Source organism: Pseudorca crassidens, chromosome 1, assembly GCF_039906515.1.
Source record: "Pseudorca crassidens isolate mPseCra1 chromosome 1, mPseCra1.hap1, whole genome shotgun sequence".
In the NCBI taxonomy this organism is placed as follows: domain Eukaryota; kingdom Metazoa; phylum Chordata; class Mammalia; order Artiodactyla; family Delphinidae; genus Pseudorca; species Pseudorca crassidens.
In genome coordinates, this window is record NC_090296.1 from 190724157 (window position 1) to 190745404 (window position 21248).

The following is a 21248-nucleotide window of genomic DNA, read 5'->3' on the forward strand; positions in this document are numbered from 1 at the left end:
TGAACATCTGTGAGCATCTCCTCATTTGTAAAAATGATCTCTGTGCCCTCTTTTACTCCAAAAATTCCATCCGAGATGTCTAACTTGACGGAGAATCCCCAAATTTCGTATGTGCGTGGTCCACAGTCTCTACTCAACATTTAGTGTGACTGCAGCCCTTGATGCTTTGCTCTTATCCGTGGTCTCTGCTCTCCTGCCAAGACCTGCCGGCTACATCTGTGCTACTGGTCACTCTGTAGTTACTCTGTTACAAAACACTCAACCACCCCAATAAAAGGGGATTGAGAAGGCAGAACACTGCCCTGCATTGTGCTCCGCTCCCATCGTTCTTATCCTCACCACCCTCCCCTCTTTTCTGCTCTCTCTCTCTGAGCAACAGAGAAATAAGTATCCAATGCCTCTTGGGGGTAACCGGAGGCAGCAGAGAAATCGGTGAGCCCGCAGTGCACTACCCACTGTTTGTAGGTGTGTTGCCCAGCACCAGGTGGCTCCACTCTATTAGGGTTTCCTAGTTTGGGTTTGTCCCAACTATACACCTTTTCACAGGCATGTGGGGAGAGCATAATCGTGCATTTTATGGTTATGAGTGGCACAGCCTGGCAATTCTCCGATTATTATTTCCATTTGTTGTCATGCATTATCAATCTAATTCCCCATCACGTGCCATGTTTTTCATGCATTCCTCGTACAGCAAGGACAAAGAAAGGCAAAAGCCCTGCAAAGAAGCCTGTATCACCAGAAGAACAGGCTAGCTCTGATGGAAATTGTGGAGTTAGAGCCCAAGGTTGAGAGGATAGCTTTTGGCTAATTCGGAGTGAAAACTATCGTCAAAAAGTTTGGTATTTTGCATGAGTACCAAGACAGGCAAGGTATTGCTAAAGGGGAATGAGGGGCCACACCACAGAACAGACTTACAAAAAAAGTTAGATACAGAAGGACCTAAGAGGACATTTTTCTTTAGACCACTGGGTTTTCCAGGTTTCTGAAGATGCTGAAATATATCAGCGTTGCGGTTGGTGTGAAGAGTCACTCGGTGATTTTTCTTATTCAGATAGGATCTATTGAGTGCCCACCATGAGCAGGGGGTAAAGGTAGTGAGCCTTCGGTGAACAGAAAGTGCGCAGTAACTACGGATCGGCAAATAATCACTAATACGATGGCGCGTGTGGAGGTAGTCAGAGTTTGGGGAGAAGGATGTAGGTGTGCAAATGTTCTTGACGACCCACAACTCACGTCTTCTTGCACTACATCAAGGAATGGCCAGAGCTTCAGTTTTAAAACAGAAAACCAGAAACCACCACATACGATGGAGATCAGGCTTTGTAACAAGTCGGCTCCTATCAGCTCCATCTCCGAACTGGCGTTAGAGATGCTCGATCATCTACAGAGGGGTTACCCATTCAGTTCAAACGGAACCTACAAGCCCATTTTTTCTTGATTATTTGGTATTCATAAGATCACTGAACTGAACCAGATCCCTTCAATCCCTTCCAACAATCATGGCCTTTATTATGAGCAGTAATTTCCATCTTCAAGGAGAAAAGTGTTTCTCTTTTGGGGAAAAAAATACCTAATTTCTACTGATAAAGTTAAGAATTGAACACACACCCTCCGCCCACAAACACACATACTCACTCAACAGCACCCAAAATAAGCATTAATGCAACTCACTAAATGGTAGCAAGAGCTCTGATCATCTTCTGAGCAAGTAAGAGAGGCATAAGGATAGATACTTTTAGGATAATGCGGCTAATGGTAGAGCTGGTAGCCTCGAAAGTAAGGGTGTGTCTAAATTATTCCTTATAAGAGAGAGACATGCTGATCCCACAGGATAGGGGAAAGAGTGGCAGCTGATGGATTTAGGGAACCAAAAGGAAAGTGCTGTGGAGAGAATTTCTGATAAGCTGGATTTATGCTGATTCGGAAAACTTGCAAAAGAGAGTAGCAAAACCAGCAGGCTTTGTGTGCAGTGGTGACCCTGGAGCCCAGAGTTCCAAGAGCTATTGTACCAGCTCTTGAGATTAAATGTCCTGGAAAAAGCAAAAACAAAAATGGAAAATACGGCCAATACACTTCAGTCTGATTACGGCTAGAATAAACAGCATAAGATAAAATACTCAAATCTCATCCTTCCCCAACAGGTTCATCTTTTAGTGGCCACTTTTTCCCAGATTCTTTAAGTCTTCGATTTTGCTTATGGTAGGAAAAGTTCAAGCATCTATGTATCTTACATAACTGATGGAATGATCCTTTCAATTCCTTTTCTCCCATCAACTCCTACCTTTTAGGAGACATCCAATATCTACTTTTGTTCCTTTAACTACCTATTCAGAGAGCAATGGACGTCAAAGAATCAGAAATGGACAAGATGGAGAGAACGGATAACCAGTGTCCAGGGAACTCAAGAGGAATGTAGTTTTTGAAATTTAGATCGAAGATCTTTATCCCATGGCTTCTCTCCCCATGAGGTCTCAGAGATCCTTTCTAATAGAGATGCTGGAATTTTTCACAATGAATAAACCCAAATAGAGAATTTCTGCCACAAAGGTTACTGACACATCAGCTGATATCCAAAAATAAATAAGATAAATAAATAAATAAATAAAAGACAGGAATGAAAGCCATTGGTGAATCTAGACTCATACTTTCTGATACTGTGTAGAATGTGGTTTAAACTAACTTCAAAACCTATTTTAACTGTTAGCATGTCTTTCTCACTTTACCTAGTTTAAATGGAAATTCTCCAGAAGCTACACTGTTCCTTTTTTTTAAAAAAAGTACTGACATATGCAAAAATTTCTCAGAACAAAGCTTGAGCTCTGAATGTGCCCCATCGTATTTTCAGTCATTCAGTGTGTCAGGCTAAATGCAACTCTTATAACTGATAAGTATACGACAAACGAATAAAACTCTAGGTCTTTTACTTATACACACACACTAGCATTAATAACGTGAGCACGAGTGGTATATTTATGCAGTAAAGTCAGTCATGATCTTCTTTGGAGGCAGTCACACTCAACCCCACATTAACTAAATATAAAGGTACCCTGACAGGTCCCCTCAATTTCCTGGACCTTTCATCTCATCACTGCCTCTCCCATCACAAATCGATCACACTTTCTCATCAGCTCATCGAGGCTGACTCAAGGACCCCTTTCTTTTACAACTCTGGCATTCTCACTAGTCCACAGAGCCTTTTGCCAAGTTCCAGAACACAAGCAAAGATTCATTCTTTTTCTGTTTTTTTTTGCCGCGCCGTGTAGCATGCAGGATCTTAGCGCCCCAACCAGGGATCGAACCCGTGCCCCTGGGGCAGTGAAGCAGGAAGTCTTAACCACTGGACGGCCAGGGAAGTCCCAAGGACTCATTCTTGGTTTATTCTTTGACCTCAGACTGTAACTGGGCCATTACAATACGGCTGAGCACCACCCACATCTGGGAGGCAGATCTCATGGATTATAAAGTCAGTGACTCACTGAACCTCAAGGGGTTTCGGTTTCTCCCATGACAAGATAATGCTAATAGCACTTACCACCTGCTAGGCTGTCAGGGGACTTGGCAACAATGTCTACAAATTACAAAGAGGCCCTAGGCCATAAATAACAAGTCTCATTAATAAAATTAGTTCAAGTGCCAGAAAGAATATTACCAACAACAGTGGCAGATCACACTTGGTCAGAATAAAAGCGGGTGGAGGAATCAAAAAACGGGCAGAAGATCTAAACAGACATTTCTCCAAAGAAGACATACAGATGGCCAAAAGGCACATGAAAAGATGCTCAACAACGCTAATTATTAAAGAAATGCAAATCAAAACTACAATGAGGTATCACCTCACACCAGTCAGAATGGCCATCGTCAGAGTCTACAAATAACAAATGCTGGAGAGGGTGTGGAGAAAAGGAACCCTCCTGCACTGTTCGTGGGAACGTAAACTGGTGCAGCCACTATAGAGAACAGTATGGAGGTTCCTTAAAAAACTAAAAATAGAGCTACCATATGACCCAGCAATCCCCCTCCTGGGCACATATCTGGAGAAAAACATGGTTCGAAAGGATACATGCACCACAGTGTTCATTACAGCGCTGTTTACAATAGCCAAGACATGGAAGCAACCTAAATGTCCATTGACAGATGAATGGACAAAGAAGATGTGGTACATATATACAATGGAATATTACTCAGCTATTAAAAAGAATGAAATAATGCCATCTGCAGCCACATGGATGGACCTGAAGATTATCATACTAAGTGAAGTAAGTCAGACAGAGGAAAACAAATATCATATGATTCACTTATATGCAGAATCTAAAAAAAAAAAAAAAAAAGATACAAGTGAACTTATTTACAAAACAGAAACAGACTCACAAACAGAGAAAACAAACTTATGGTTACCAAAGGGGAAAGGCGGGGAAGGAATAAATTAGGAGTTTGGGGTTAACAGATACACACTACTACGTATGAAACAGATAATCATCACGGACCTACTGTATAGCACAGGGAACTATATTCAATATCCTGTAATAACCTATAATGGAAAAGAATCTAAAAATGAATATATATGTGTATATATGTATACACACATAGGTATTAATCACTTTTCTGTACACTAACATGACTGAAACTAACATGACATTGTAAATCAACTATATTTCAAGAAAAAAAAATTTTTAAGTGGGTGGAGGGATTTTCTGATCCTCATTTCAACTAACACTATTCCCTTTTAACACAAGAAGAGTTTAACGTTGTTGTTGTTGCTTTTTCTAAAAGGTTACTGCTACCCGCACAGTTCACATCAAGCATCACTTTTTTCCAAGTTATTTGGAGGCAACACTGTATTCACTAGCAGGACAATATAGTGTTGATTTCACAGCAAGTCCAAATATTGCTTCCAATCAAATTAACTGCAGCTATTTAACCTCTGGGACCAAAGAGCTTCAAGTCTATCTGCTGCGGGACCCTCCCATTCCTGGTGTACCTTAAATAAACCCAGATTTCATTCACAGCAGAAGGGACCCCTCAGCCAACAGAAGAGGCCCATCCTCTAACCCTCTAGGTTGCAAGAGATGAACACGTTGAGAATCAAAATCAGATTTCTGCTGATCTGAAGGTTTAGTCTTCCCACCGTGTCCAAGTCAGACTCCAAAAGGAGGCCAGACGCTAGGAATGAACTTGAAGTAATTTAAAAACCAGAAACAAAACAATGAAAGGTGTCCTCCCATCCCCCCCCCACCCCCCATCAACCTCCCACTTTGTTGCACATTGGAAAAATGGCACACAGAGCTAAGTTCTACTAAGTGTAAGGAATAGATTTTGCATCCAACTCCTGAGACACTTCCCCCAGGGTCAGCGGTGGCTTCCCTGGATGAAGTCATAAGTCTGCCCCTGGCTCTTGGACTGGTGCTTTCCCGAACATCACAGTCATGCTTTCAGAAAAGGACCAGACTTACAGTGCCGAGGTGCTAGGGGTATGTGAGAAGCTGTTGAAAACCCACTCAGGTAAATGCAGATCAAATCAGCCTGACCAGGTGTCTAAATACAGCTGGGGCTACTCCAACACTGAATAAGCCATCCCCACCGAAGAGCTCGGATTTAGAAATGTGGTTGGCTTAGGTGTTCTGAGAATCCCTTTCATCAGAGGCTGTGAGGATTCAAACTGAGAGAAGCCAGAACAGCGGTAACAACGTCTACTGGGATGTTCCATTCATAGGGGAGAAAGCCTCCTCCATCCACGGTGAGGTCTGGGGATCGCCCTTCTCAGCAAGCAGAGCTTCCGGGGGGGACTGGCATGGCTGCACCATTCAGAATGAGTGTGTCTATTAAGAAGCCACCGCCAGACCTATTATTAGAACAGCCATCCCTTGGAAATTTCGCAGAATTTGCCTGAATCTACTGAGCAGTTACTCTCCTAACGAGGTACTGGAGAAAGGCACCGAGTTCCCGACTACACACGGGCAGCCCACACGGCTTTCAAAGTACAGGACCGGTTCATCTTTTCTAAACGCAATATGCGCCCACGTTTGGGCAGTTGCCTGCAAGACAGAAGCCCTGCGTTTGGGGGGTTCGTCCTGAAGGGGGTTCCCTCCTCTCCTCCTCCCGCGGTCTCCCTGCATTAAACTTGCTGCAGCCATTTGGAGTGTGAAAGAGCAATCCATTTTAGCAGTCCTAGGCAGCCGGCGATCTGCAGCCTGCCTCCTGAACCCACCCAAAGAACAGGACTTCCCTGTCACTTCCAGAAAAACGGTTAGAAAAAAAAGAACAAAATCACGCCCGGGTCTGCCCGCAGCAAGGTCCTTTCCTTTCTCCCCGGGTAGACCTAGCCAGTGTGAGGTCGAGATGCCAAAGAAAGTGGGTGTGGGGAGAGGGGGCAGCACGAGGGAGTAGAGTCTGTGCCGCACGTGGGGTGTGCACTGGAACAATGTCACATCTGCGGCATTAAATGCTCTACGTCCTCAGTAAAGCAGAAGTGTCATGTCCCTCTCACCGGCCCAGAAACGGACCCAGAAGTGCTGCAGAATCCACCGCCTGCCCGCAGTCGCGGCTGGGAAACAAAGACACATTACCTTTTATTCGTGGTGCTTCCCAGAGAGCCGAGGAACTTCAGGTTTGCAGCGGCGGATCCACCGAAACGGGCGTCCCATGCGCCCCGGGTGCGCAGGCCCGGGGCCTAGCCGGCGGCATCCGCGCCCGGCGCCTCCGCCTCCGCCTCCGCCGCGCGGCGCCCGCAGCCGCCCCGCCGGTCCCCGCGCGCCCCCGCCGCCGCCGCCCCACCGCCCCTGCGGGTCCCCAGTCAGCCCATCGCCCGCTCGCGCCGCTCACGCCGAGCCTGGCCGCGCGCCAGGGCGCACCGCCGCCGGCCCGCCCCTCGCCCGCGCGCCGAACACCGTGCCGCCGCGCCCGGCCCTCCGCATCGCGGTCGGCCCCGCGCGGCGCCCCCGGGCACGGCGAGCGCGCTCGGGGCCGCCGGCGGCCGGGGGCTAGGCCGGCTCCGGCGAGTCCCGCGCGGCCGAGCGCGCCGCCGCCACCCGCGCGCGCCGCGGGGCACCCCCGAGAGCCGGCCTAGCCCCCGGACAACAATGAACGCGCCGGCCCGGCCCGGCCCCTGCGCAGCCCGCGAGCCCCCGGTTCCCGCTCCGCCGCACACGCAATCTGGACCAAGTTAGGTCCCGAATCAGCCGCCGAGCCGCAGAGGCTGCGCGGAGCCAGAGGCGTGCGAGAGAGGAGCGGGGAGTCGGAGCCCGAGGACCGCCCGCGCACCCGGCGCCGTCCCCGACAAACCCACCGAAACCCGCCGCGGGAGGCCCCCTCCCACCCTGGGAGCCGGAGGAAGAGGCTACCTTGGCTGAACTTGGCGGAAGGTGCAGCTCTTATCCCTCGATCTAGTCCAGTTTTCTTGCATTAATCTCCCCTCAACTCTTTGGAAATGGAAGTTCCTGTGAGATAACCCAGTCGTGGGGCTATTGTCAGGATTCGCAACAATTACTGCGGAGGGGAGACTCCCATTTCCAGAGCCTGGGGGAGGAAGACGGCCTGACACGTTCTCTTTCCAAAAAAGAGAAACACACTGGGAGACTATCCCGAGGAGAACAATAACTCAATTCACATTGTATGTCTAAATGTTTATTACTTCAGGAGCTCAATTTGCCTTAGACACTTTTTTTCCTCCTTTTTCATGAATTGTCAAAACACGGGTGATGAAATAAAGGGAGAAGCAGGCGGGAGCAGCCGCTTAGCGAAGGTGGAAAAGCCAGCTTGTCTCAGAGGTAAAATCTTTCCCTAGAACTCACTCGTCACTTGAATCGCCAATATCCATCCACCCGTCCATCCACCCGTCCATCCACCCATCCACCCGTCCATCCACCCACCCGTCCATCCATCCATCCACCCGTCCATCCACCCATCCACCCGTCCATCCACCCGTCCATCCACCCATCCACCCGTCCATCCACCCATCCACCCGTCCATCCACCCACCCGTCCATCCATCCACCCGTCCATCCACCCATCCGTCCATCCATCCATCCATCCTTCAAGGGAGGGACTGTTTCCCCTTTTACCATAGTTTGAAGGAGACCCAGGTATACTGATACCATTATTTCCAGGACATTGGCAGGAGTGAAAACTTACAAACTTTATAATAAAAAGAAATCTCACACATCCTGTCTTCCAACTGATCTTTCCAGACACAACCTGTGTGTTCTCTGATGATCTCTGGTGAACATTTTTGACAGTTCAAGAGGCCTCACAATCCACAGAAGGGAAACATCTAACTTTTCCTCCAAGTCAGTGTTGGAGGAAAAGATGAACGCCTGTGAGGACTACCCACCTTATTTCAGACGGTGGTGATCACATGCTCCTGGCTGGGGGACTTGATTATCTGAATCTGAGGAATGGGAAGCTGAATGGGAGGTTTCTGTATTTTTGAAGTCCTTGAGGATTGTTCTCATGCCAAGCCCGGTTCTTTCATGTTGCAATTGAAGCCCATCTCCTCGCGTTCTGAGGCCTTTACAGGGATTATTATTTCTTTGGAAGCAGATTATTTCCAGTGCTGCTTTGTTTTGACTGCAACACCCAACAGGTAGTGATCGAGGAAATGTTCAAACCTTTCTCTTCCGATAGTTTGCATCCTTAGAATAGTCTTTGGATTCCATCTACATCACCTCCTGCCTTTCCACCTTGGCCGCTGGAATTCTCAGTATGTCCTGAATCAAGCTGACCAACTGGTAAAGCCCCTTTCCAGGTTCTCTGTCTTACGAAACGGCATCCTTCCTCTCCCCACAGGGATAGAGAGATCTTTCATCTCCTTCCTTTGACTCATTCCTCACTGTCAAATTATCACCAAGCCTATCCTCATAAATAGATGTGGAAAGTTCCTTGGGAGCAGCCCCTTGTCTGACTTGCTCCGACAGTGCCTGGTGCCCATTGCTTAATCTTTGTTGCATGAGTAGGCCCTGTTCCTAGCCTCGGTCAGTGTACATCACCTTTCACCGCCATGTCTCTAGCAACCTCCTGACTGGACCCCAGTCTTGTCTCTCAAATGCAGTCACCACACCACCTGGAGTCACTCTCCTGAAACTCACACCTGATCATAGGATTTCTTTGCTTAAACCCATTCAAGGTTTCCCTGGCTCTTAGGCATAAAGTCCTCGCTTCTTTAGATGGCTGGGATGTCCCGAGCATCAGGTCCTCCTTATCCATCCAGCCTTGTCTGCGGCCACCAGTCCCTTCAGCTCCATAACCCTATTCCAGGTCCCCTGTGTTCTCACTGGTCCCCTTGTCCCCCAGCAGCCCATGACTGCAGAAGCCACTCGAATCATGTCACATCTCTGCTTACAACTATCCGGGCTTCTCACTGCTCCTGAAGCACCCTCCCCATCGTCATCACGTGTTATTCTCCGAGTCCCTCTCTATGATTTGCCACCAGGCCACTTCTCTGCCCATGAATGACTCTTTCCTTCCCTTGGCTTTTGCGTGTCTTGTTTCTCCTGCCTGGAATGCTCACCGCCCGCCCTCGCCTCGCCCACTCTTTGTATAGCTGGCTCCTTGCCATCCTTCAGGTTTCAGCTCAAACCCTGCCTCCTAAGTAACCTTCCCTGATCAGCACGTGGGAAGTGACCTCCCCAGCTGCTCTTTGTATCATTAGCCTGTTTATTTCCTTCTTAACTATGATCGGTATTCACAGCTGCGTGTGAAAGTCACAGACTGATGTCAGACTTCCAGAGCCTGGCTCTTGCCTCAGCCACCTCCTCACTGTACAACCTTGGGCAAGTATCTTAACCTCTCTGCGCCTCAGTTTTCTCACCTATGAAATGGGGATCGTAATACTACCTACCTCATAGCGTTGTTATAAGGATTAAATGAATCAGTATATGTGAAAAACTTAGAACAGGACCTGGCAATATAAGCGTATACATGTGAGGGCCTTTACGTGTTTTATTGTCACTCTGTCCCCATGGCCTGGGCTAGTCCCCGACACAGGCTCTCTTTACCCCCTAAGCCTTTTGTGTTTGGAGCCCAAACTGAGAATGGATACAAATTTAGGGAAGAAAAACTACATTTGAAGAATTTAAGTACTGAGAGAAATAGGTCATGGTAAAGCTTGATGAATGAGATAAAAATTCAAACTTAAATCATCTGGAAGTTAATGAAAATATGAAGGAAATATATTCTCTGTTTCACCAGCAGTGATCCTTGGAGTTCATGGATGACAAGCTTTGCCAGTCAGAATTCTGTAATGGTCTGTTTTCCGAAGAGGCCAATTCTACCACTGACAATTCAGGCAGTTTCTTGCAAAGACATAAAGAATCAAAGGCTCTTTGCAAAGTGTTGGACCATCGGTCAGCCCTAGCATGTAGTTGTGATGAAAGAATAGAGCATGTTTCCATTTTCAGCTCGAGTGTGATGCTTTTTGAAAAATCTAACTGAAAAAAGAAACGTGGAAGGCTGGTTTCTGGACATATGCCTTTGTGTTTTGCTTTTACCGCTGGAGAAGATTCAGAAAGAAGGAGACATACTTTTCCTTTGGTTCTTCCAGAGGGCAAGCAGGACTTTGAGACCTGATTACCTCGGGTTCTCACAAAGAGTTAGGGAGCTTTGTACTGAAAGGAGCTAAAGTCTCCAAGAGAGGAGAGGTGCTCTGAAGTTTGAAAAATGGGGAATGGAGAAAAGCATGGAGAGAGGCAGTAGCACCCCCGGAGGAAGGAAAGGGGGGCCACCTGCAATTGGAGAGACCCATCCTCCATGTCTACAGAGCGCCTCAAGAGGGCGCCGGTCATCTGCCGGGGCAGCCTGAGGACAATGGAGGAAGGTACCAAACGCCAAGAGGTGTGTCTTAGGCACAGCAAAGGATCTTGGGGTTCTGCCAGGAGGGATGGCGTCTTTGGCTTTAAAATGGACCTCAAGTTCTTGGGTACGTGAGCATCTCAGTGGCATCTATGCTGGATCAATGACAAGAGACCCTTTTCCTGTCATGACGTATTGATAGAATGTGAGTTGGTGGAGAGGGAAGAATGAGTGAATTTCTGCCACCTTGGTGAGTGAGGACATAGATTGAACTGGGTTTAGAGGAGTAAACTAATGTGACTGTTTTACACCCAAAGTTGCAGAGCAAAAATTAGACCCACTTCACTGATAGAAAGTATCTGGTTCTTAACTCTGGGGTCTGCAGTCACAGCTTTCCTAACAAGCTCGGGGCAGTACACGGAGCACTTAGGAGAAGATGCCTCAGCTTGGGTCTTAGCCAGAGAACCACTGCTGCTGGAGAAGGATGACCCACTCATTCCTTTGTGGATCTGCCCCGCTGAGGACAGACCCCAGCGTGGGCTGGATCTGAGTCTGGGCTACACAATCCTTTGCTAAGAACCAATAACATGGGACAGCCCTGGAATCCTGCTCTGAAGGTGCAGTGTGACCTTGAACAAGTCTCTTCATTTTTTGGTGCCCGTTTCTTCACCTTTCAAACTGGCCTGAGAATCATCTCTCTCTCTCTAGCCTTATGAAGACCATGGATTCAACACATATTAAATATTTTTAAAACCACACAACTGATGACAGTTGATAACTAACATTATTACGAGTACATATTCTGTGCCAGACACAGTGCTAAGAACTTTCCAAAACATTCATTGATCATCACAAGATTCCTATGAGGTGGAAGTTATTTTTTCTCTCTCTTCTATGGAGGAGGAACCTGGGGTCTAAAAAGGTGAAGTAACGAACTGAGGGGACTCTGTTCATCAGATTTGAACCCAGAGTCATCCTTTTGTGACCCTGAGCTCTTATCTCGCAAGCTTGACTACCTCATACTAATACAAATGAAATACATTGGCAATCACGGCGAGCATGGCCACGCACTTATTTTATATACACTATTAATTACGGATTGAGCCACAGTTGGAGTTGGGTAGCATCTATAGGAGGTGATAGTATGTTGTACTGGTACATTCGTTTCTAAGCTGCACCAAACAGACATTGATTTACATTCCGTTCATATGTTTCCGGAAAATAATACTGTCATCTTTTCCTTCTACTTTCACCAGATTTTGAGGATAGAGTAAGACTCCTTGGGGGCAGGTTAAAGTCCTTGACTGGTTTTAAGTGAACCCTATTATATTTTTATACCCAGTCCTTTTCTCTCCTCACTCCCAGGTCAATTAAAGGCCAATCCTGAGCCACTTCAATCAAAAAGAAAGAATTCCATCTCCTCTCCTGGCCAGACAGCAAGCACTTAAGACCGCGGTCCCTGGGGTATACGAAGAAAGCATCTAATAACTGTGTTTTAGTTTGTTATTTTTTTAAATAGCAATGTCATTTTTTAATAGCTATGTTTTATAATCTTGTTATGTTCTCATTACGTGAAATTGTTGCTTATTATTTTTTCCTGGTTGGGGATCCTGATTTAGACTGTCTCAACTCAGGGCAGTAAAAACCCAGGGCAAGTAATTGTGAACCACAAACAAGAATCAATCAAAACATCACAAGCTAATTAATGTCATTTGGAGCCCCTGGGAGTAGCTGTATTACAGTGAGAGCCATACTATAAAATCGGTGTACATTAGAAGTACACTCAAGGACACAGGTTAACACTTTCACCAAACCCTTTCCGTTTATTTGCCTTGAAATATATATTAACCGTACTTAAGACTTACTTGGCACCTACCAGCTGCCAGATACTGCTTATGTACTTTATATGCAATAACTCATTTAATCTTCTCAACAGCCCTGGGAGGTTGGTGCTATTATTAGCCCCATTTGGAAGGAAGGGAATATGTCAGGGAGAGGGTTTATAACCCACCTCAGGTCCTACAGATGAAAAGTAGGCAACAGCCAGTTATCAAACTTGGGCAGTCTGAGTTCCGAGTTGAGATTATTAACCCTCCACTCAACTCACCGTCCATTGGTCTAGTATTTGGAGGTACTGCATCCCTTATTACCTGACACAGTGCCTATCAGCTGGGACTCAATACTCATTCTTTATTCGTGGGCCCATCACCTCGTTAGGAAAGGGAGTTAAAACAGAAATATTTGTGAAATTGAATAGAAAAAAAGTTTCAGCAAGCATTCCTTTTTCGGCTGGAACTTATAATAGAGAGAAGGCTTCTGTGCAGGTGACATCAATTACTCAATCTCTCAAGCAAGCAATAAGAATGTATTGGAACCATGAGCCAGTTTAGGAGGAAGGCCCCCAGGATTTAAGAGAACAGAGGCACCTGTGCTCCAGGGAGAAAAGGCAAGTCAGTTTCCTGGAGTTGAGATGGGGCTGAAAACTGTCATCGAGTGATGACTTGTGATGTGATGACATTTTTCCTGCCACCAAATAAAGATCAACCCACCCCAAATCATAATGGCAAAGAATCTGCTATAACTCACCTTATAAATAAGGTGGGTTCAGTGAAGCAAGTTTCTAAGGTTCTGACTCAAATAGGCAGTTGGTTAGGCTGTTTGCTGAGATACGGACTGGATATGCAAGATTAGCTCAGAAAGAGATATCTGGGTGAAAAGAAAAAAGGTTGGCGACGCCTGTACATAGAGGGCACTTAAACCTATGGAAATTGACGAGGTTGTCCAGGAAAGATACTGTCAGGGGAAAAGAGGGCTCAGGACCTAGCTCTCAGGCCGACTTAAGCCAGCATCGGAATCACCTGGAAGGCTTGTCAAAACAGATCACTGGGGCTTCCCTGGTGGCGCAGTGGCTGACAGTCTGCCTGCCGATGCAGGGGACACGGGTTCGTGCCCTGGTCCGGGAAGATCCCACATGCCATGGAGCGGCTGGGCCTGTGAGCCATGGCCGCTGAGCCTGCGCGTCCGGAGCCTGTGCTCCGCAACGGGAGAGGCCACAACAGTGAGAGGCCCGCGCGTACCGCAAAAAAACAAACAAGCAAACAAAAACAGATCAATGGGTCTCACCTCCCCCAGGCCCCCCAGAGTTTCTGATTCATAAGTCTGGGCTGCGGTGCAAGAATCTGCATTTCTAATAAGTTCCTGGGATGCTGATGCTGCCGGTCTCCGAGCATCTCTATTCTGCCAGAGGTCTTCGCTCTGTTCCTGGCACCCTGGCCTCCCTGCCATTGTCCAGACTCATCAGACTCTCTCTAGCCCAGGACCTTTGCACCTCCCTGTGCCTGGAATGCACCTCTCCAGATATCAGCCCAATCAAGCCCAAACCTTTTTCAGGTCCCTGCTAAAATATCACCTTCTTAGAGAGATCCTTTCTGACCTTTTTTTTTCCTCCAGTAGCAACAAATGGTAGCAAGTTTTGTTTCTTTTTCATAGCTGTCACTCAATTCTTCAAATGCCAAATTCACTGTGATCTATGGCCATTTTTTTTTTTTTTTTTGCAGTACACGGGCCTCTCACTGTTGTGGCCTCTCCCGTTGCAGAGCACAGGCTCCGGACGCGCAGGATCAGCGGCCACGGCTCACAGGCCCAGCCGCTCCGCGGCATGTGGGATCTTCCCGGACCGGGGCACGAACCCGAGTCCCCTGCATCGGCAGGCGGACTCTCAGGGAAGGCAAGGGAAGGCAAGGGAAGCCCTATGACCATCTTTCTTAAAAAAGCAACTCCTCCCAGGGAGGAGGGAAGCCCTATGACCATCTTTCTTAAAAGGGAAGCCCTATGACCATCTTTCTTAAAAAAGCAACTCCTCCCACTTGCCCTCCTGCTTCTGCTCCTCACCCTCATCCCTTCTCTGGTTTATTTTTCTCGGTTTCCCTTATCACCTTCCAACAGACTATACAACTTATTTGTTTGTATGTTTTGTTCATTATCTGTCTCTCCCAGGAGAGCAGGGATTTATGTCTGTTTTCTTTTTTGCTGACTCTCTTGAGCCTAGAATAGTCCCTGGCACATATGAGACGTTCAATGAGTATTCATTGAAGGATGAATTAAATGAGGGAATAAACATTCTTGCCTGTGGAATTGTGGTTTTAAGAATTTAATTCTGATGGAAACCCTTCATAACTGGTTGCCTCCATATCAAAAATGAATATGACCATGTTGTTCCATTCTGACAAAAAAAAATCTCCTCTTCTACCCGGGATAAAGCCAAAAATCCTTGGATATTCTCCAGTAGGCACTGGTTGGGGCTGAGACATGGCAGGGAACAGACTCTGACGTGGTCCCCGTCCCCCTGTTGCCTACAACCTGGTTACAACCCTCTCCTGCTCTGAAATAGCCCATGCATCTCTCTACCCATCTGTAGCACTTTATTGTAACCATTTCTGCATTTGTCTATATGCCTCACTCAGTTTCCTCCAAGGCAGGAACCGTGGTGGTGCTTTGTTTTTGCTTTGATTTTATTCGAAGTCCTCGAAGTTTGTTCATCTGTACACAGTATATTTAATGCTGCTTTATCACTTTCTCTTGGCCAAGCGTTATGATCACTACTCAATAAACTTTTAGAGTGAAATCCATTCAGCTAATAAAAAACAGGAGAAGCGTCTGTGATGGTAGGAAACAGCATTTGACCGGTGTTTATATGCAATTCCGTATAATTGTTTTAATAAAGGCGGCCTAAATTATAGTCAATCTGAAGCTATCAATCAGCTCTGTCGCTCATAACTGAGCCGGGGCGAGTCCCGTGGTGCGTGCACCGCCAGTGGTGTGGAACCTTCTGCAGTGCGTTCTGCAGATTTCTAAAGGCGTTTGTGGAGGCCTGATAAAGACACTTAATAATCCCGCAGCTGTAATTTCTATCTTGAAATGGATGTTTTTCCATCTTTCCCCTCAGTCTCTACCTAGTAAACTCTAAATCGTTTTGGTGTTGGCTTTCAGAAACATAAGGTTCTTTCTTGGCGTATGTTCTTATATTCATATTTTATATTCTTCTCTAATGGGGTCTTGGGAAGATCTTCACAGGTCTTTTCTTGGATTTCACCCTCTTTTTCACTGTCTCAAAGTGCAAAATATAGCAAATAAACACTGGTCTGAATAGCTGATCCTAAGCAGAGGTGAGGATGCTTGAGGACAGTTTTGATCTTGAGTCCTCAGTAGAAGAGGGGATACAGCGGAGAGAAAGGAAAGTATCTTTAGACTCTTCAGAGGATGACTTCTGTGCTATTTGCAAAGAAAATTCCCTTGGAAATGGGTTCTAACCTAAACTGGGATAGGATGATGATGATAATGGCTAGTATTTATTGAGTGGCACCAGGCACATGACGTGAATCATCTTTAATTCCTGCAGCAACGCTGCAAGTAGGTATTATTAATTTCCATTTATAGATCCAGAAACTGAGGCTCAGAAACATTAAGTAACTTGCCGAAAGTCCATCCCCAGAAAGAGGCAGATTTGAATCCGAGTCTGTATTCAATTCCTCCAAAACTAGAGGACTGTATTTGTGACTAATTGTGTAACAGGTTATTTTAGTTTCTGTTCTGTGGAAAGTGTAAAGCATTCCAACAAAGGGTTTTAATGTAGTTTTTTTTTTTTAAGCCTCCAAAATGCGAGGCTTAATTTTGAGCAAAAGCAGAAGTTGGTCAACCAAGGGCTCACAGCGAGAAGTCTCAGGATTGCTTTCTGGTGGAGTGGATGGATGGCAAGGGAGCTCCCGGAAGGGATGGAAAGCAGGAAACACCAAAGATGATAGGATCTAGGTGACGGGTTTGCCGATCCCTGCCCCGAGCTGCCTCTGGTCATCAAAATCATCCCCACCCAAGCAGTGCTCTGCAGACACCAGGAGGTAGTCCCCACCGGCAAGTCCAGTGACAGGACGTAGCTGACTCGGCGCTGCCCCGAGCTGGCTAACCCCGGCATAACCCCTGGTGTGTACTTTTGCCAACAGTTATCTGGCAGATGCTCTCTGCTCTCTGCTTTCTCTGTTAGCGCCTCTGATTCTGTTCCTCGTCCCTGTACAGCTTTGAACAGGTCAACCGAAGTCTTCAGGCAGGACCTTCCTTATCTGTCTACACAGCAGGCTGAAACCAGTATTAGGATGCACTTTCCTGCCCCAAGACACTGAGAGACATAGCAAAGGGGTTAGGAGTGCAGGCTATGGCACTGGACTTCCTGGGTTTGAACCACAGGTCAACCACTTACTAGTTGTACTAGTCATACTAGCAACCTTAGGCTAATGGGTTCTACACTTCTTTCAGCCTCGGTTTCCTGAGGGTTGCTATGAGGATTGCATTGCAAAACGGATAGTTTTTGGCACAGAACACATGCTTAATAAAACACATGCTATTAATATTCTTATTTGCATTACCTGTGTCAACTAAGGGCATGAAATCTGGCAGCTTTTGTCCACGTACAATACCCCCTTGCCTGCTGTGTTAGATGTTGATATTTGGTTTAAGCCCTGTACCCAAGTGTTGTGAGCTTTAATGAGATGCCAGGTGACGTAATTCCTGTAAATAAATCATAGGAAATACCCTGACCCTAAAGAATAGTGTCCTGAATTCCATCCCTTTCTTCTGAGTGTCCCGCGTGCCCTGTCCTTGTAGGGAGCGTTCACCCTGATCATCTGCGATTAACTTAAAAGGGGATTCAGGTCCATTTAGGACGCCTACAACTTCATTCAGCTACTGAGGGCACATTGGAGAGAACTAGAAAATAAGCCTGACTTTTTAAAGTCTGTTCAATCTCCAGTTCAATGGGAAAACCAAGGTGGATCGCAGATTAGACAAAACTAAATGCCCTAACCCTTCATTCCTCGGACACTTACAGTGCCTGTCCAGCTGTGTCCGTAAGCATTGTTCATAGAAGCGCTCTGAGGCCTGAAGGCTTGTGTAAGCACCTCTGCTGGACAGATGCGGAAATGGGCAATAAGGAGTTCGTGGCCTGCCCAAGGGCTCCCTGTGAATTTGTGGGACGTTCAGAATTAAAACAGGTAGCCTTTCCTGAGCACTGCTCACCAACACTGTCCCCTCCCAGTATGTATGCAGGGCAGTCACAAGACCAGATATGTACACACTCCTAAGTTCCTTACCACTGTAGTGAGTCCCTCATAATACAAAAGTACCTAAAATTCTTTTCTTGTTAAATTTTGATGGGCCTCTTTAAAAAATAGTTTAAAAAATGAAACCTAAGCATTCAGAAAAGTACAGAAAATAGACTGCTGAATACCATTAAGACTGAACATTTTGCCTTATTTGCTCTAGACTTTATTTTAATTGAGATATAATTGACATATAACATTGTGTGTGTTTACAGAACACAAGGTGCTGATTTGGTACCTATATACTTTACAATTTGGCTCCTGCTGTAATACTGCTATCACATTACATGATTATTTCTTTTTTGTGCTGAGAATAAATGAGATCTAGTCTCTTAGCAACTTTGAAGTTTAGAGTACAGTGTCGTTGGCTGTAATCACTATGGCGTGCATTAGCTCTCCGGGACTAATTCATACTCTAGTTGTGAGTCTGTACCCTTAAAAAAAATCTCCCCAATTCTCCCATCCCCCAGTCCCTGGTAACCACTATTCTACTCTCTGTTTCTATTCCTAGGAGTTCAGCTCTTTTAGATTCCACGTATAAGGGATATTATATAGTATTTGTCTTTCTCTGTCTGACTTATCTCACTGACCATAATGTCCTCAAGGTCCATCCATGATGTTGCAAATGGTAGACTGTTTTTATTGAAAGAGAGAAACAGAGACAGAGAGACAAGAGACAGAAAGGGGGGGAGAGAGAGAGAGAGAGAGCGCGAGCTCTCGTCCTTTCTCCTTCCCTCCCCAGAGGCTGAGACTCTTCTGAAGTTTCTGAATATCATTCCCATATTCCCATGTTTGTTTTATCCTTTGACTACATACAAACATAGCCATAAGCATATACTATTATATATGCATACATATACGTACTGTAAATATATACTATTATGTGTGCTTTTAAACCTTACACAAATGCACCAGAACAGGTCTATCTTTTCACAATTTATTTTTCATTCAATAGAATGTTTTTGAGACTTGTCCGTGTTGACACATTTAGACCTAGTCCATCCATTTGAATCCACTGTGCAAATAGCCCACAGGTCATTTATCTTTCTCCTTCTGAGGGATTAGTGACTTCTAAGTTTTCACAAATACAGTTGGCCACAGGGCCTTTGCTCTTACTCTTTCCCCTGCCTGCCATGTTTACTTCTCAGTTATTCCTTCATTCAAGAACATTCTTATAATGTCTGCTTAATTTGCTTCCTTATTCCTTCAGGTTTTTACTCAATTGTCACTAGGATGGCCAGAGAAAATGTAGGATGTTCAGTTAAATCTGAATTTCAGATAAACGATGAATAAATGTGTAATGTAAGCATGTCCCAAATACTGTATGGGATAGGCTTATACTTAGAAAATTCACTGATGATCTGAAGTTCAAATTTAGGGGGGTGTCTTGTATTTTTATTTGCTAAACTAGCAACCCCAATTGTCACGTGCTCAATGAGGCCATTCCTGTCCTCTTCAAGTTTTTAACCCCTTCCCAACACTTCCTGTTCTTTTTCTCTGTTTTATTTCCCCTCATAACACTTATCACGAATTTACCTGCCATATATTTTCCTAATTTATTTTGCTTATTTTCCGTCATCCTTCCTAAGCTCTTTGAAGGCAAGATTTTTGCTTGTTGTGTCCCCTGCTATATCCATAATACCTGAAATAGTATGTGAGGCATAGTACGTGTTCAATAAATATTTGCTGAATGAAATAATGCAGAGACTATCTTTGTGTACGTCTCCTGAGTATATGTCTGAGAATTTCAGTAAGATAAACACTTGGAAATGGAATTGTTTTTTGTAGGATGTCTATGTTTACTAGCTATTTCTCATTGCTATTCAAAGTGGTTGAACTAATTTCCATTCCCATCAGCGATGTGTAGAAGTCCCCATTTCCCCACTATCTTCTCTTCCTTCCTTCCTTCTTTCTTTCCCTCTCTCCCTCCCTCTCTCCCTCTTTCTCTCTTTCCTTCCTTCCTTCCTTCCTTCTTTCTTTCCCTCCCTCCCTCCCTCTCTCCCTCTTTCTCTCTTTCCTTCCTTCCTTCCTTTCTTCTTTCTTTCCCTCCCTTTAGAAATACACTAATTTAAAATTTTTGTAGCAATAGTTGAAACCAGCATGAAAACATATGATACGCACTAGTGAATTACAATCAATGAATTCATAAAAAACAGTAACTGTTAATCGAAAAGGTTTCAGATGTTTTTCAGTGCTTATTTAAAATATGAGTTAATTATTACAGATGCATTCCTAAGCCACGGTACCTCTTGTGTAAGAAAACAAACAAAAATTGCTCCAACCCATTACTGTTTCAGTGACACCGAAAAGGTCATTATACACATTTTGAAGAAAAGCCACCTTATTATTTTTTCAACTAAAAAGGAGGAAGTTTTATCTGAGAGCCATAAAATGAAAACCTCCACAAAAATTGCATGGAATGTTCTTTGGGATCAGATTCAGAATTTTCAGAAACTTGAAACCCATATCAAAAGAGGAAATTTGACACAGTCCTTTGTTACAGATATGGTCAATCTCTTTAATGTCCAAAAGAAGAACTTAAGTTATAAGTTTTAAAAGCTGTGTGTTGGGAGTTCCCTGGTGGTCCAGTGGTTAGGACTTGGTGCTTTCACTGCCAGGGACCAGGTTCAGTCCCTGCTCGGGGAACTCATATCTCGCAAGCCACACAGCATGGCCCAAAAGAAAAAAGAAAAGGCTGTGTGATCAAAGAATATAACGAAATGATACATTTTAATGTGCTCTTAATACATTCTTGAACAGTCATAAAATAGGTTGTGATCTTTTGCAAAAATGGCCACAATCCCTCCCTGAATCTAGGCTCCTTATAATGATTGTGAAGGGATGTGTAGAGGTGAAGTCTGTTTTCCTTCCTCTTGAATTTGGACTGTGCTTCTGACTGGCCTTGGCCAGTAAAATGCAGAAGCAACAATGTGCCTGTTCAGAAATTAGCCCTCAAAAGGTCTTTCGTGCTTGTACTTGATCTCTGGGAACACTGCCTTCCTGTCCTAGGAACAAGCCTGGAAGACATGAGACCTAGTGGATCAAAGCTGAGTCAGCTGAGTTGTCCCAGATGAATTCCTAAAGAGGTGAGAGAGCTCAGCTGAGATCGGCGAAGCTGCCTGCTTGATTGGCCACTGAGCACAGATGCATGAGGAAGACCGCAAGAACTGCCCTTCTGAGCCCAGCCCAGATTGCTGACGTACACGATCACAGGCTGACTAAAGGCAGGTTGTTTGAAGCCGCTACATTTTGCAATGATTTGTGACACAGCAATGGTTACTGATGCACAGGCTCACTTGGTTCCTCACCCTACAGAAAG

General features: G+C 45.4%; 1 protein-coding gene across 7 annotated transcripts in view; it reads right to left on the reverse strand.

Moving 5' to 3' along the window:
• Positions 1-21248, reverse strand: part of FRMD4A (FERM domain containing 4A) — a 646084-nt gene that overhangs the window by 244824 nt on the left and 380012 nt on the right. Inside the window, exon 1 of one of the 7 annotated variants that reach the window (XM_067703875.1) lies at positions 7338-7533. The exons of 5 other annotated variants lie outside the window; for them this stretch is intronic. The gene's annotated coding sequence lies outside the window, so the exon portion shown is untranslated. Of the gene's footprint in view, positions 1-6563; positions 6714-7337; positions 7534-21248 lie in introns of those variants that run through there. One more of the 7 variants, XM_067703865.1, reaches the window with a different exon arrangement.